Source organism: Macrobrachium rosenbergii, chromosome 8 (genome assembly GCF_040412425.1).
Source record: "Macrobrachium rosenbergii isolate ZJJX-2024 chromosome 8, ASM4041242v1, whole genome shotgun sequence".
Taxonomy (NCBI): domain Eukaryota; kingdom Metazoa; phylum Arthropoda; class Malacostraca; order Decapoda; family Palaemonidae; genus Macrobrachium; species Macrobrachium rosenbergii.
Window position 1 is genome coordinate 30,258,841 of NC_089748.1, and position 13,505 is coordinate 30,272,345.

Sequence of the window (13,505 nt, forward strand, 5' to 3'; positions counted from 1 at the left end):
AATAGAACGGGAGGCAGAGTCGTTTCCCTTATAATTTCTGAATTCTTAATATCCATTATGTCAAGATTTATCAGGGTTTATTTCAGCCGCCTAATGTAATGAAGGGATATTGCGCAGAACATTTCACATTCAAGGAACATCATTACGACATTTAATCAAACATTCGCTCAACAAATCATTCCCGTTTTCTTAAGGTTTTCTGTCAGCGGGGCTATCGGTACAGTGAGGAAAATGAAGTTTCAACAACGCCCGTTTCCCTCATTGGTGAACTAAATCTCACAGACTAGGACTGGCCGAGAAATGTACAAACATAAGGCCCCATACAATTCAGGTATTTTAGAAAATGGAGGATATTTGTCATTGTCAATACTCTTCAGTCTCTCCAACCACTGATGACATCATCTTACTGGCCAAACGTCAGAACTCACAGCCTATGTCAACGCGTTTTTTCTTGTTAACTTAAATCATGTATGATGGATAGATAGATATATAGAATATAGATTTCAGAGCAAGGGCCAAGCACTGGGTCCTATAAGGTCATTCAGCGCTGAGACAGAAATGACAATAAGAAGGTTTGAAAGGAGTGACAGGAAGAAAACCTCTTAATTGCACTATGAATCAATTGTTAGGGGAGGGTGGAAGGTAAAATGGAAGAAAGAGAATATGAACGGAGGTACAGCAAAAGAAATGAAAGAGGTTGCAGTTTAAGGCCTGAAGGGACTACAGTGCACCCAAGAACCTTAGGGAGAGCAGAAGGTATAGTGATATTGTTCCAACAACGGGATGCTGCTGGGAGTCTTTTAGTAATTACCAGGCCTCTACCTCCGGCTTATCAGGGAACAAATGCCAGAAAGGATACCTTCACGAGGAACAACGGTTATTCACCTCCAGGAACCGGTTGAGATCCTGTTTGGTGCACTACATATGAAGGCACTTCAATAACCTCCCCTTCATAGTCTGATTTTGTAAAAAAAAAAAAAAAAAAAGTCAGAAGCACAGGATGCACATCTATGCAAAGCATATTCAGTACGTCAGACCTACTATTCAGTTTGAAATCTGAATCAGACCTTGAATGGAACTGGGTTTACAAGAATGTTTCTTAACCTGCCATTGTATATTTAAGACGACGCTCTCGGTAAAAATTTTAGAACTCAGTCGTGTGTAAATCTATTGAACTATTCTTATCCGAATGTTCGTACCTTTCCATCATAACCATGCATACAACCTCCAGGCAAGTCATTGTTTATAGCAAAAATGACTCGCGATTTATTTTACTGAATGCAAATATTTTTGCCCTCGCATCCGGCTTTGAGTGACCGACATTAATGGTTTTTAAAACTTTTTCATTAGACAAAAAGTAAACTCACCAAGTTCATGCGTCGACTCCTGCCTTGTCACGAATGCTGGAAGGCATTCTGCCTTGTCACGAATGCTGGATGGCATTCTGCCTTGTCACGAATGCTGGATGGCATTCTGCCTTGTCACGAATGCTGGAACGCTGGATGCATTCTGAATGCTGGTCATTTGTCACGAATGCTGGATGGCATTCTCTCACGAATGCTTGCATTCACGAACGCTGGATAGCATTCTAGGCGTCTTGTCACGAATGCTGGATGGCATTCTGCCTTGACGTCAATCCATTTTGATGTTCACGTGGTTCCAGGTTCCGCCTCCTCCGTCGTTTTGGTACAAACTGAAGTCGTTTCAGTACATTCATGGGATCTTTCCTAGTTAGTGATCCCCGAGGGTTTTCGGGGGTCGTTATCTAGGACTGATATTTCTTGGGGGTCATTATCTTTATGATATTTACAGTCTTTTGTTAATGTTTTTACGATCATCCCCAAAGGTCTTGTACTATAAGCACGCCGCAAAGGTGGATACACAACGGGTTAAAACCCTTGGAAGTCACTATCTAGAAAAGATCCCATCTAAGAAATCAATTCGATACAACCTAGATCGTTTCCACAAAAGCAATTCTAACACTAAAACTGACTTCCTTGTCAAAGTGTCGCATTTACGTTTTATATATTTGTAGCCACTCATCTGACACTTAAGCAAAAGGTTGTCTTATACAACTAGATCGAAGTTTACATAATGAAGTATCTAGCACGTTTTACAAAATTAGAAACTTTACTTAATATTTTTTTTGGTTTTTACCCTTCATAACTTCGTGATTATGATGTGATAACGAAAGCTTAGGCTACAGTGTTGACTTTTACAAATCTAAATTTCCAAGGCTATACTTATTCACATACTGATTTTCCGATGCTAATTTACTAAAAAACAGAAAAAGCAATTACTCAACGAATACTCTTAGCCAAAATGGTTCCAAAAATTGATTACCGATATAACTGAATCCAGATTAAAATGTCTTACTGATACTAATTATTTCAAAACAACACATTTGTTGTAGCAGACTGCGTGCCAAATCTCCCCTTGTTGAAGGAAGAGAAGCGCTTTGTTACAGTGGTAACGTCACTAGTTAAAACTATAACTTTTTTATTTCTGTTTTTTATCGGTAACTTCAAGACCTGACCGATCTATCGAAGATATTGAGTTGTATCGAATTCTCTTAATGAATGTATTGAAACGACTTGAATTGGAATTATTGTTGTAGCCTTTTCTGCAAAAAGAGAAAAAAAATGATTTTTTGGGGAAAAATTCCGATACAAATAATTATACATGAATAAGCCTCAGATTACAGAGATATTGGACTATATAATTCCGTATGGAATGGAATATAAAATCTAGGCCAAAGGCCAAGTGCTGGGACCTAGTATATAATTCCTTATGTTGCATAGTTAAGGGTCAATGAATAACACTAATTGTTGTTTGTTATCTTGCAGTAATAAAGACTAAGCTATTATTCACACAGACTTCAGTGTTGGCTCTAAAATTATACTATTCATGACATCTTACTGGTGTTACGTCACAGGAATAATGTCTAAATACCATTCAGTAATGTCCAATGCAACTGAAAAAATTGTTACTAATTTAGGAGACTGAAAACGATTTTTAATGTCTAGTATTTCACAATCTGAAAACACTAGCACATTCTAAGGTAGGCAAAGTTTCATTTTCTTCGTGAAGTGCTTTTGAGAGATATACTTGGCCAGCATGTCAAGATTCAGTAGCGTTTTTTACAACTGTTCCAATGTCATTAAATACAATACAGTGCAACATTTCACATCAAAATAAAACTCCAACGACGCTGATCAAACAGTTTCTCGATCAATCATCGAGGTTTTCTTAAGGTATTTTCTTAGTTGTCAATTATCGACGTTTTCTTATATATTTCCTTATCTGTTAGTCATCGGCGTTTTCTTAAGGTATTTTCTTAGTTGTCGAAAACAGCTTCACTCTCTTGTGACCAAATTTCTTCCAGACTGCGCCTGGCCGAAAAATGCCCGAAAGCCACAAATGAGTTGAGTACTTGAGGAAATGGAAGGTATTTTTTCGTATATTAAAGGGTTTTTCCAGTTATGACTCAAATCATGCAGGTGTGTTGTACTCAGTACAGATCTTTTACAAAGTATTTTTAAACTGCATCCACATTTTTCAAATGAAGTTACTTAAGCAAGAGATCAATGACTTTTGATTACCTCTGAATACAGAAACTCTTTAAAGACAAAACCATTCTAGGAAAATCTTTCACAGTCATTATGCAAATCAGTAAAACAGTATCACTACCTATCATTCGGTGAAAATATTTAACTTCAAAGTAATTCATCAAATTTTGATACCAATAGATTAATGATCTCAATCAAGTAACTAACGTCTAATCATTTGAAACTGGAAAAAAATAAACTGTGAAACTACTTTTATCGGTTATGATTCTTAGCTGAATTTGTAACGATTACAAATTCATAAAATTTTGATACCTTAATGGCTCCAATCAGTAACGTTAGTCTAATCATTTGAAACTGGAAAGCTGTTCCATGACCACAGCGTTGACTACACTCTCCTTATAAGAATATTATTTCCTCTTATTGAACTTGTAATAAAATCTTGAAAAACATATACTTTAATTTAACACTGGTAAATATATACCAAAACTGAGTGCAACGTGTCCCAGCACTTTATTAAAAATTCTTGTATTTTGGTCAAAAAGTTGTGTCTGCATTTGCCAGCTATCCTTAACCCTGAGTCCCACCACTTAGGTTTTTTACTTACTTAAAATATATGCAAGAATCCCTCTACGCCTGATTTACAATGTCTCTTTTACACCTGAAAGTCCGCAATTTACGACAAATTATTTTCTGAAATCTAACATTGTCACCTTACTCAAATATCCCCATAGGCGAGGATCAGATATTCGAAATGTCTAACTACTCCTACGAAACTCTGGCTCCAGCGATTACCGATTTCTTATTCTCGAATATTACGAATGAATGTGACGCCAGATATAAAAAAAACTACAGGTAACGAAGTAAAGCCATGCAGAGTACTAACTAGGCTTCAATTTCACTTACGCTTTCCGAGATACTATTACTAACGTAAAATTATTACGATTCTGGGAAATTGTATTGAGACGATAATGTGTGAATGATCACTATATTAGTAAACAATGAGCCTATTACTCCTCTGACCAGTGAGTATTCGAATAGAGAGGTCTAATATTTTCACTGTTAGGAATGTACTATAAAGTTTGCAGTCTTTTCTAACAGTGGACACACGTTTTTCAAGTTTCGACTTTCCGGAATCGAGCCTAAAAACGATTGGAATGTCCGGCTAATTGTGCATAAGCGATTACAGAAACTGTTATACCACGCCCTTGGCGCAAACGTAAAAAGCCCACTGAATTCCAGACTTTAACAGACCTGATAGCAATCTGCATTAGATAAAATTCCCGCTGATTCTGTTACGAAATGCATCACGATAAACTAAACAGCTTTGACTGATACAGTGAAAACCACTCATATTTAACGCTGGCTCATGCATCCGTTCAAGACATCTTACGTTATCCAAAAACAGATAGTTTAATTTAACCCACCAGCTACGTGCAACACATCCAGTCTGGGAAAAATTACAGTAATTCATTTGTGAGAGAGAGAGAGAGAGAGAGAGAGAGAGAGAGAGAGAGAGACTATAATAAAAAGCCTAATTTTTTCCCGTTTCTGTGTAGTGCCGTGGTCTGATCACCTTACCTTACCTGCACGTAACCAAGATTAATAAAAAAAGTTTACTTTTCATATTATATTTTTAAACCGGTTTCTGTGGGGTGCAACGCCACCAGTTTTACCTTTATCAGTTACTATAAGCATGGGCGTAAAATTAAGTATATCTTAGTTTAAAAAAAAACATTTTAGGGCTTTTCGAAGGATTATTTATTTTACGTGGCTATAAACCAGTTGGTCACCCAACCCCAGCTTATTGTGGAATCCGAACACATTATGACGAGAAGTTTTACCTTTATCACCAGAAATACTATTCTTCATTGGGGCGGAGGAGGAACTGGGCCAACAGGGGTAACTGGGCACCCAAAGGGTTGAAGAATAGCATGGGCAGGAGGGAGGGGAAGAAAAAAATTCTGATTTAAAAAATATTCAAGAATAAGAAAAAAAAATGATTTAAAAATAACAAGAATAAGTTAACCAGGTAATAAATAATTGCACATGAATTATGATTATCAATTTATCATTTGCTTTTGAATATCCCCATTCGATTACAAAAATCATCCTACTCATTTTCTATGAATACAAGACTCCTTTTTTTCATCGTTGCTGGCGATGGAGGGGGCGGTAAACTCCAACTGTAAACAATCTCCCACAAACTCTGGTTTGCTAAACTTTTTTAAATTCTTACCTACTATACACAATTTAACAGCTGCTTGGGGTTTATTACAAAGATATATGGCAATTTGAAAAAAAAAACTGGTTGTTTCTGAATTGGTGTTGCCCCCAAAATAAATCCGACCTCCTACGTCTATCGCTATATGGATACACAAAACACTAATTAAATATAAACTATCAACATTAGCAATGGGCATTCCTTTTTAACCATCCATTGCAAAAGTTTCACAATATTTTTCCTGATAAACTATTAACAGTAATAATAATCGCAAAATATACCTCCATGCTCATTACCAATAGCTATATATAAAAGCTTAGATGGCACCAACAGTCACGATGTTGTCATTGTGAACTGCCAAGAAATATAGAGTTCTTGATTACCCAGACGGAGGATTACTTTTTCAATTTACAAAACAGCCAAAGCCTAAAAGCAAGGGCTTAATGACTGATTTCAATCAAAATCTTTCCTTACCTGGACACAGTCAAACTCGTAGTTTGGCTTCAAATTCCATTTTCTTCTTTATTTAAGTCACGGGATATTCCCTATTCATTTCGCTAAGTAATATGGTCACTACTACTAACCTGTTCGTAATCTCATTTTAAAAGAAATGCTTTCAATTTTCTCACGTTCTCGGGTAGCACACCAACCAGCAGGCCTTAGTGGACTGCAAGTTAACATGATGATGATTAAAACACGTCATTTCCATATACCGTCAACGTAAGCAGTGGGATTTCCTTTCCATCTGTCCTCAGTCATATTCTACGGCAATTTTTCCTGATAAATGGCTTCGTGCAATGAAATTAGAGCGCTATTTTCTGAAGTAATCCACACTAAAATAACCTTAAATAATTTACATTCACTTTTATATGTCACGAACACCTTCAAAAATGATCACAAGGCAATGGCAGAGGCGCAATTGTTTACAAGACCTCACTATTTGAACACTTGGACACCAACTCTGCCAATGCGCAAGGAAATATATAATATAAAAATCAAATACCCCTGCTTCCTAGAAACACTAACCTTGTAAATAATACCAAATAAGTAAGATCTTTTTAAAACGTCGAAGGATTTGAGGCATTGAAACTCGTATGCCCACCTCGTTTCGAGCAAGAAAGGTGACTAACTCGCCTGACCGCAGACTCCGCAGTGACCGATTGGGGCCAGAACCAAGCACTTCCGGCAACCTGTCAAGTTACTAGGGAAGTACGGCGGTGAACTTTGTTGGCAGGTGGACTTACGTTACTTTAAGTCAGATTATTTTTTATAATATATGGACGAATGAAATTCAATAAAAAATACACAAATATATATAGTCCCAAAAACCACGTTAAAAATTTTGTCAAACCGAAATGTGTATTTTTGTCCAGGGGTTTTAACTACGAGAGAGAGAGAGAGAGAGAGAGAGAGAGAGAGAGAGAGAGAGAGAGAGAGAGAGAGAGAGCCCCACTAATTTAATTTCTAACTTAATCTTGGTTAGAATCAAGGGAATCCCAGATTTTTTCTTAAAATCCCGGGCTAATGAAATAACAGGTGGGCGTGTCAAATGCTTCGAGCTGTTAAACTTGCAAACGGCCGATGAAAGAGTAATTGGGAAGCTTTCTCTTCATTTCTGATAAAAGATACAGAGCTGTACAGTGTATCAATTTTCCACAACTATCAACTAGTATTCATGCGGAAAATTACGCAAAAATCGACACTATATATAGCCTAAGTGTCCTTTCGTGTAATTGATGACCAAGTTTGAGAAACTTCATAATATTACTACAAAAGAACCTCAAAATAATCAGTTGAAAACTACCATGAACTTGAATTAATAACCATGCTTTTTTAAATGATTTGAGAAATATAAGCCGGGTCTCGCTATAAGCCGTCGTCTATCACTCATTAAGCAAGCAGTTCACCTATGATGACGGTTGCTCTCCTAATTCAAGCAGTATGTTGCAAATTCGTGATAATTATTCAACAGGTACTCAATGTTTGTTACATGAATGTTAGAAGAACCGATGAATTCATTTATGAATTCGTGATACTGATTCAGCAAATACTTGGCCGTTGATTACCAATTTTTCTCAGATACTGAAACAGTACATAAAACGAAATTTGCATGGATTTTTAGACAAGTGATGACATTTAAGGGCCGAATCATCTCAAAGTCTAGCCATCAGATTTCCTCCACTGGAATTTCATTGCATTCAAAGATATTAATGGAAAATGGGATAAAATAAAATACCCCCAAGACTCAAGTTGCCCCCAAGGCCAAGCAAATGTGTCATCACTAAGGGCACATAAAATCTCAAAATAAAAAAAACGTTAAGGTCATTCAACGCTAAAAGGGAACGTTGAGTCATTCAATAAATTTAGTTTGTCTAAAGGTGTAAAACAATTGTTAGAAGAGGGTTGAGGAAAGTAAGATGGCAGAGAGAGAATATAAATGGATGTACAGAAAAAGGAATGCAAGGGGTTGCAAATTGGAGCCGAAGAGACGCTGCAAAGTGTAGGTACTGTACTTGAAAGACGCATTCAGTATGATGTATTCAGTATGATGTATGAACTTTTATATTTGTAGCCAATCCTAATTATCAAATGTTGTCTCATATAATTTGCATCTATTAACTCCCTAGACATTAAGCATTTCGGTGTTTCCTTCATCTCAACCTATATTGATAATGCATCAAATGTGTCATTCGGTCAAATTCGGATATCTAATATTTTTTTACTATCATATATCATGATTCATACGATATGTAACTCGATCTTCAAGTTACGGAGATATTTGCCGATGAATATCCATCTGGCAGCAATGTTTGAGGCGTTTTTGTTTTTGTCAATGTATTGTGGGTAAAAGTAATCGTCTTTTGTTTTTCGGGAGTACGGTACAAATGCTGAAACCTGATTGGTTGCTTCGTTTCAAGAATTTCCAATTAACTGCAACACATAATTTGCACCTCTGTGACGTCTGCAGTGGGTGTTTTTTGTCTTAACTATTGGTCGTTTCCATGGACATTACAATAGACAGGTTTTAAGAACCTACCATCTTTTGATATTCGAAAAGGGGTGTTCGGCCGTGAATTTCATCCCCAGCGTTTAAAAGTTCCCTTTGTAACCCCTGTACGGATACCGCTTGCCAGAACATCGGAAGCGCAACAATCATTTAAAACACACACACAAAGAACGGTACCCATGGCCGCCATGTATCTCAAAATCTAATCATTTGCGGAAGAAATAAAGGCTACTGCACGAGGGAAAATGTAATTTTATATCTGAAACGTGCAATACCAATTTACCCACACACAAAGATGATAATGCTTACAGTGTAATTTAAATCGTACTTGTCGCACTTTTCAATTTTTGCTTTAAAGCAAAATCAATCAAGCTAGCAGCTGGATCTTTGACACATGACTCGAGATCGAAAAGGACAATCAGGGATCGTCTGCATTGGTTTAGTGAGTCCAGAGTTTCACATCAGGCCTCTTACACCTCTCAGCACCTTACAACACTTAAGATACAGGGTCTGTCATGGACCCCTAACCACAACTACGTTTAACAGCATAAGAACTCTCACAGAAATTTGTTAAGGAAATTTAAGTAAGTACGCAGTCATTGGCCTTTCAGTTCGAAATTTCACAATATACGAATATTTCTTGAAAAAATGCACAAAATTCTAGATTCCGTGACCACAGTGCTCCTCTCGATGAACGTTTCCAAGGTAACCTTACAGCATTAAGACTACCTACCATGAATCTAAAAAAAACTATATTTGAAATGCCTTACCCTTACCCAAGTCCTTGTCTGCATTTCGTAAACGATTGTTTTCAATGTTTGACACCTATTCATCTTCGTGTTTAGAGCGACACTGAGTCTTCCAACGTACTAAGGATAGAAATTGCTTGACCAATCGGAGGCCTACAACACACCCAGTGTTTCTATCGCCCCCTTTCATTGGCTGAGAGCTTTGGGTTGTCGCAATTTGTCTTCGTAAACGACTTCCTATTGGCTGGTGAGACGAAACCACATTTTCATCAAAATATATTTCCTTAAGGATCATTACTACAGTTAGTATTAAGTACAGAAAAGATTTAATAGGAAAACGAGAGATCATACTGTAAGGAAACGTAATCAGACTGTCTTAGATAAACTCTGTCTAGGCCAACGATTTTCAGTTTTTCAGTTTACTATAACTTCATGAACTCACCAACGAACTCTTTCTATGAGGATGAATGATATCAAATACACTTCACAGTACTTTTTGTGACATCATAAGTAAGTAAAAACCTTTGCAGTTTAATGTGCCTCACTATGGAACTTCTCAGTCCCAGAGGTCCTTTATTCTTCACATCGTTGGACTGTGGAACAACCTCCTCCTGAGGATATCGCGCAATTGGAACTTCTTCAGAAGTTCAAGCAAAGATGCAATGCATTACTACTCTTATAAAATTCTCCTTATATTTGAATAATTTACTTACATTTTTATTTATTATTTGTTCATTTACGTTTTTATAATAACTCATCTCTTTTTGTATTTCCCTTCACCTGCTCTTACTGCTTTCGAATGAACACTCATCATCTTTGGAAACTTGAATTTCAAGTCATTGGCCCCGGAAGTGGACTTGTTCCAGATGAAAGGGGTTCATCTTCTGAATAATAATAATAATAATAATAATAATAATAATAATAATAATAATAATAATAATAATAATAATAATAATAATAATAATAATATGTTGCATTAGTCAGATGTCTTCATCTGCATTTATCCTAATTTTTTTTTTTAAATAGTCTCGTTTTCTAATATATTAGACACAATCGAACACAAGCATTAGTTTACGATTTCTGAAAACTATCTTTTTAAATATCAACGAAATGGTAATTAAAGTATGCAAAAGTCTTTGGGTTTTTATTCTGGAGTTAAAATGAGGCTTGAAAGTCTTTATGGGTTTAAGAACATCCAATGGAAGACGGAGGTTTGCCTGGGTCTTTATATTAGTTTACGCTGAAAGATTTAAAGAAAACGCGGTAAAATTTAAAAAAGAAAACTAAATTTTATGGTAAACCAATCTAAAATTATAGCTCTGACACTTCCAATTACTTTGCACAACGTATATTTCCTTTAACGTTATATCTACAACTTTTAAAATTTACGAATGATTAAATAGTGTTCTTTTACGTTTCTTACAACTGTACGGCCATTTAATGTCGCATCCAACAGATATCAATCAGAAATTAAGTTTTTTACCTCATAAAAGCTTCATTCATTCCAGTAGTTCCACATTACATACGAGTGTAAGTCTCATATAAATATTAGAGGCATTTCTTCAGCTTTAGAGACACTGACAGTTACTTCATTGACAAAAGTATCTTACAAACTCAAATTTTACTTTAAAAACCTATTTCTATAAAAGAAATCTCATTACATTTGTGGTGGACTTGCCTCAGGTCTTATGAAAAATTTCTTCCCTACCACGATTCCCTCGACCTAAAAAATGTCTTGATAAGAATAAAAAAAAAAACCTGTGGATAGCTAATCTGCTGTATTTTTCAATCTTTTTTAAGCAATGGAATTGACATAAGATTGAAGAGCAACTGCTCCCACCCCAAAAAAATTAATAAATAAATAGAGAGAGAGAGAGAGAGAGAGAGAGAGAGAGAGAGAGAGAGAGAGAGAGAGAGAGAGAGAGACCCACTAAATAATTTCTAACTTAATCTTGGTTAGAATCAAGTGAATCCCAGATTTTTTTGAAAATCCCGGGCTAATGAAATAACAAGTGGGCGTGTCAGAAGCTTCGAGCTGTTAAACTTGCAAACGGCCGATGAAAGAGTAATTGGAAAGCTTTCTCTTCATTTCTGATAAAAGATACAGAGCTGTACAGTGTGTCAATTTCCCACACCTATCAACTAGTATTCTTGAAGAAAATTACGCAAAAATCGACACTAGCCTATATGTAGCCTAAGTGTCCTTTCGTGTTTTTGATGACCAAGTTTGAGAAACTTCATAATATTACTACAAAAGAACCTCAAATTAATCAGTTGAAAACTACCTTCAACTTGAATTAATAGCCATGCCTTTTTAAATGATTTGAGAAATATAAGCCGGGTCTCGCTATAAGCCGTCGGCTACCACCCATTAAACAAGCAATTCACCTATGATGACGGTTACTCTCCTAATTCAAGCAGTATGTTCCAATTCGTGATAATTGTTCAACAGGTACTCAATGTTAGTTACATGAATGTTAGAAGAACCGATGAATTCGTTTATGAATTCGTGATACTGATTCAGCAAATACTTGGCCGTTGATTACCAATGTTGCTCCGATACAGAAACAGTACATAAAACGAAATTTGCATGGATTTTTAGACAAGTGATGACATTTAAGGGCCGAATCATCTCAAAGTCTAGCCATCAGATTTCCTCCACTGGAATTTCATTGCATTCAAAGATATTAATGGAAAATGGGATATAAAATCTAGGCCAAAGGCCAAGCAAGCACTGGGATCTACGGTAAGGTCATTCAACGCTAAAAGGGAAATTGAGAATAAATAGTTTGTCTAAAGGTGTAAAACAATTGTTAGAAGAGGGTTGAGGAAAGTAAGATGGCAGAGAGAGAATATGAATGGAGGTACAGAAAAAGGAATGCAAGGGGTTGCAAATTGGAGCCGAAGGGACGCTGCAAAGTGTAAGTACTGTACTTGAAAGACGCATTCAGTATGATGTATTCAGTATGATGTATGAACTTTTATATGTAGCCAATGTATTACGCTGTCTCATATTTCGTATTCCCGCATATACCTCCTTAATGTATCAAATGTGTCATTCATACATGTATCATGTACGATATGTAATGATCAAACCTTATCCATCTGGCAGCAATGTTTCGCCAGTACGGGACTGCTCTGTTTCCCTTACAACACATAATTTGCACCTCTGTGAATTTGTTAACTCCACTAGACATTAAGAACCTACTTTTGATATTCCGGTGTTTCCTTCATACCCAACCTTTAGTGATAAGGATAAGACATCGAACGCACATACACACACAAAGAACCTAAGTAATACCTACAGTGTAGGCTACTGCACGACGTGCACTGACGGCAATACCACCTACGGGACAAAGATGATAATGCTTATTTTAAATCGTACTTGTCGCACTTTTCAATTTTTGCTTTAAAGCAAAATCAATCAAGATAGCAGCTGGATCTTTGACACATGACCTGAGGTCGAAAAAGGCAATCAGAGATCGTCTGAGTTGGTTTAAAGAGTCCAGAGGTTCACATCAGGCCTCTTACACCCCTCAGCACCTTACAACACTTACGATACAAGATCTGTCATGGACCCCTAACCACAACTACGTTTAAGAGCATAAGAACTTTCACAGAAATTTGGAAAGGAAATTTCAGTAAATACACAGACATTGGCCTTTCAGTTCGAAATTTCACAATATACGAATATCTCGAAAAAATGCACAAAATTCTAGATTCCGTGACCACAGTACTTCTCTCGATGAACGTTTCCAAGGTAACTAGTGCTTACAGCATCAAAATTACCTACCATGAATGTAAGGAAAAAACTATATTTGAAATGCCCTTTCCTTACCCAAGTCCTTGTCTGCATTTCGTAAACGATTGTTTCCAATGACACCTATTCATCTTCGTGTTTAGAGCGACACCGAGTTTTCCAACGTACTAAGGAAGGATAGAAATTGCTTGACCAATCG

At 36.5% G+C, this 13,505-nt stretch overlaps 1 long non-coding RNA gene across 1 annotated transcript; it reads right to left on the reverse strand.

Moving 5' to 3' along the window:
* Positions 1–2,506: 2,506 nt before the first annotated feature.
* LOC136841238 (uncharacterized) lies at positions 2,507–9,706 on the reverse strand. Its single transcript, XR_010853845.1, has 2 exons — positions 9,574–9,706; positions 2,507–2,623 (listed from the first exon to the last, which is right to left on the reverse strand). It is a non-coding gene; the product is annotated as an uncharacterized lncRNA (long non-coding RNA).
* Between the last annotated feature and the right edge of the window lie 3,799 nt (positions 9,707–13,505).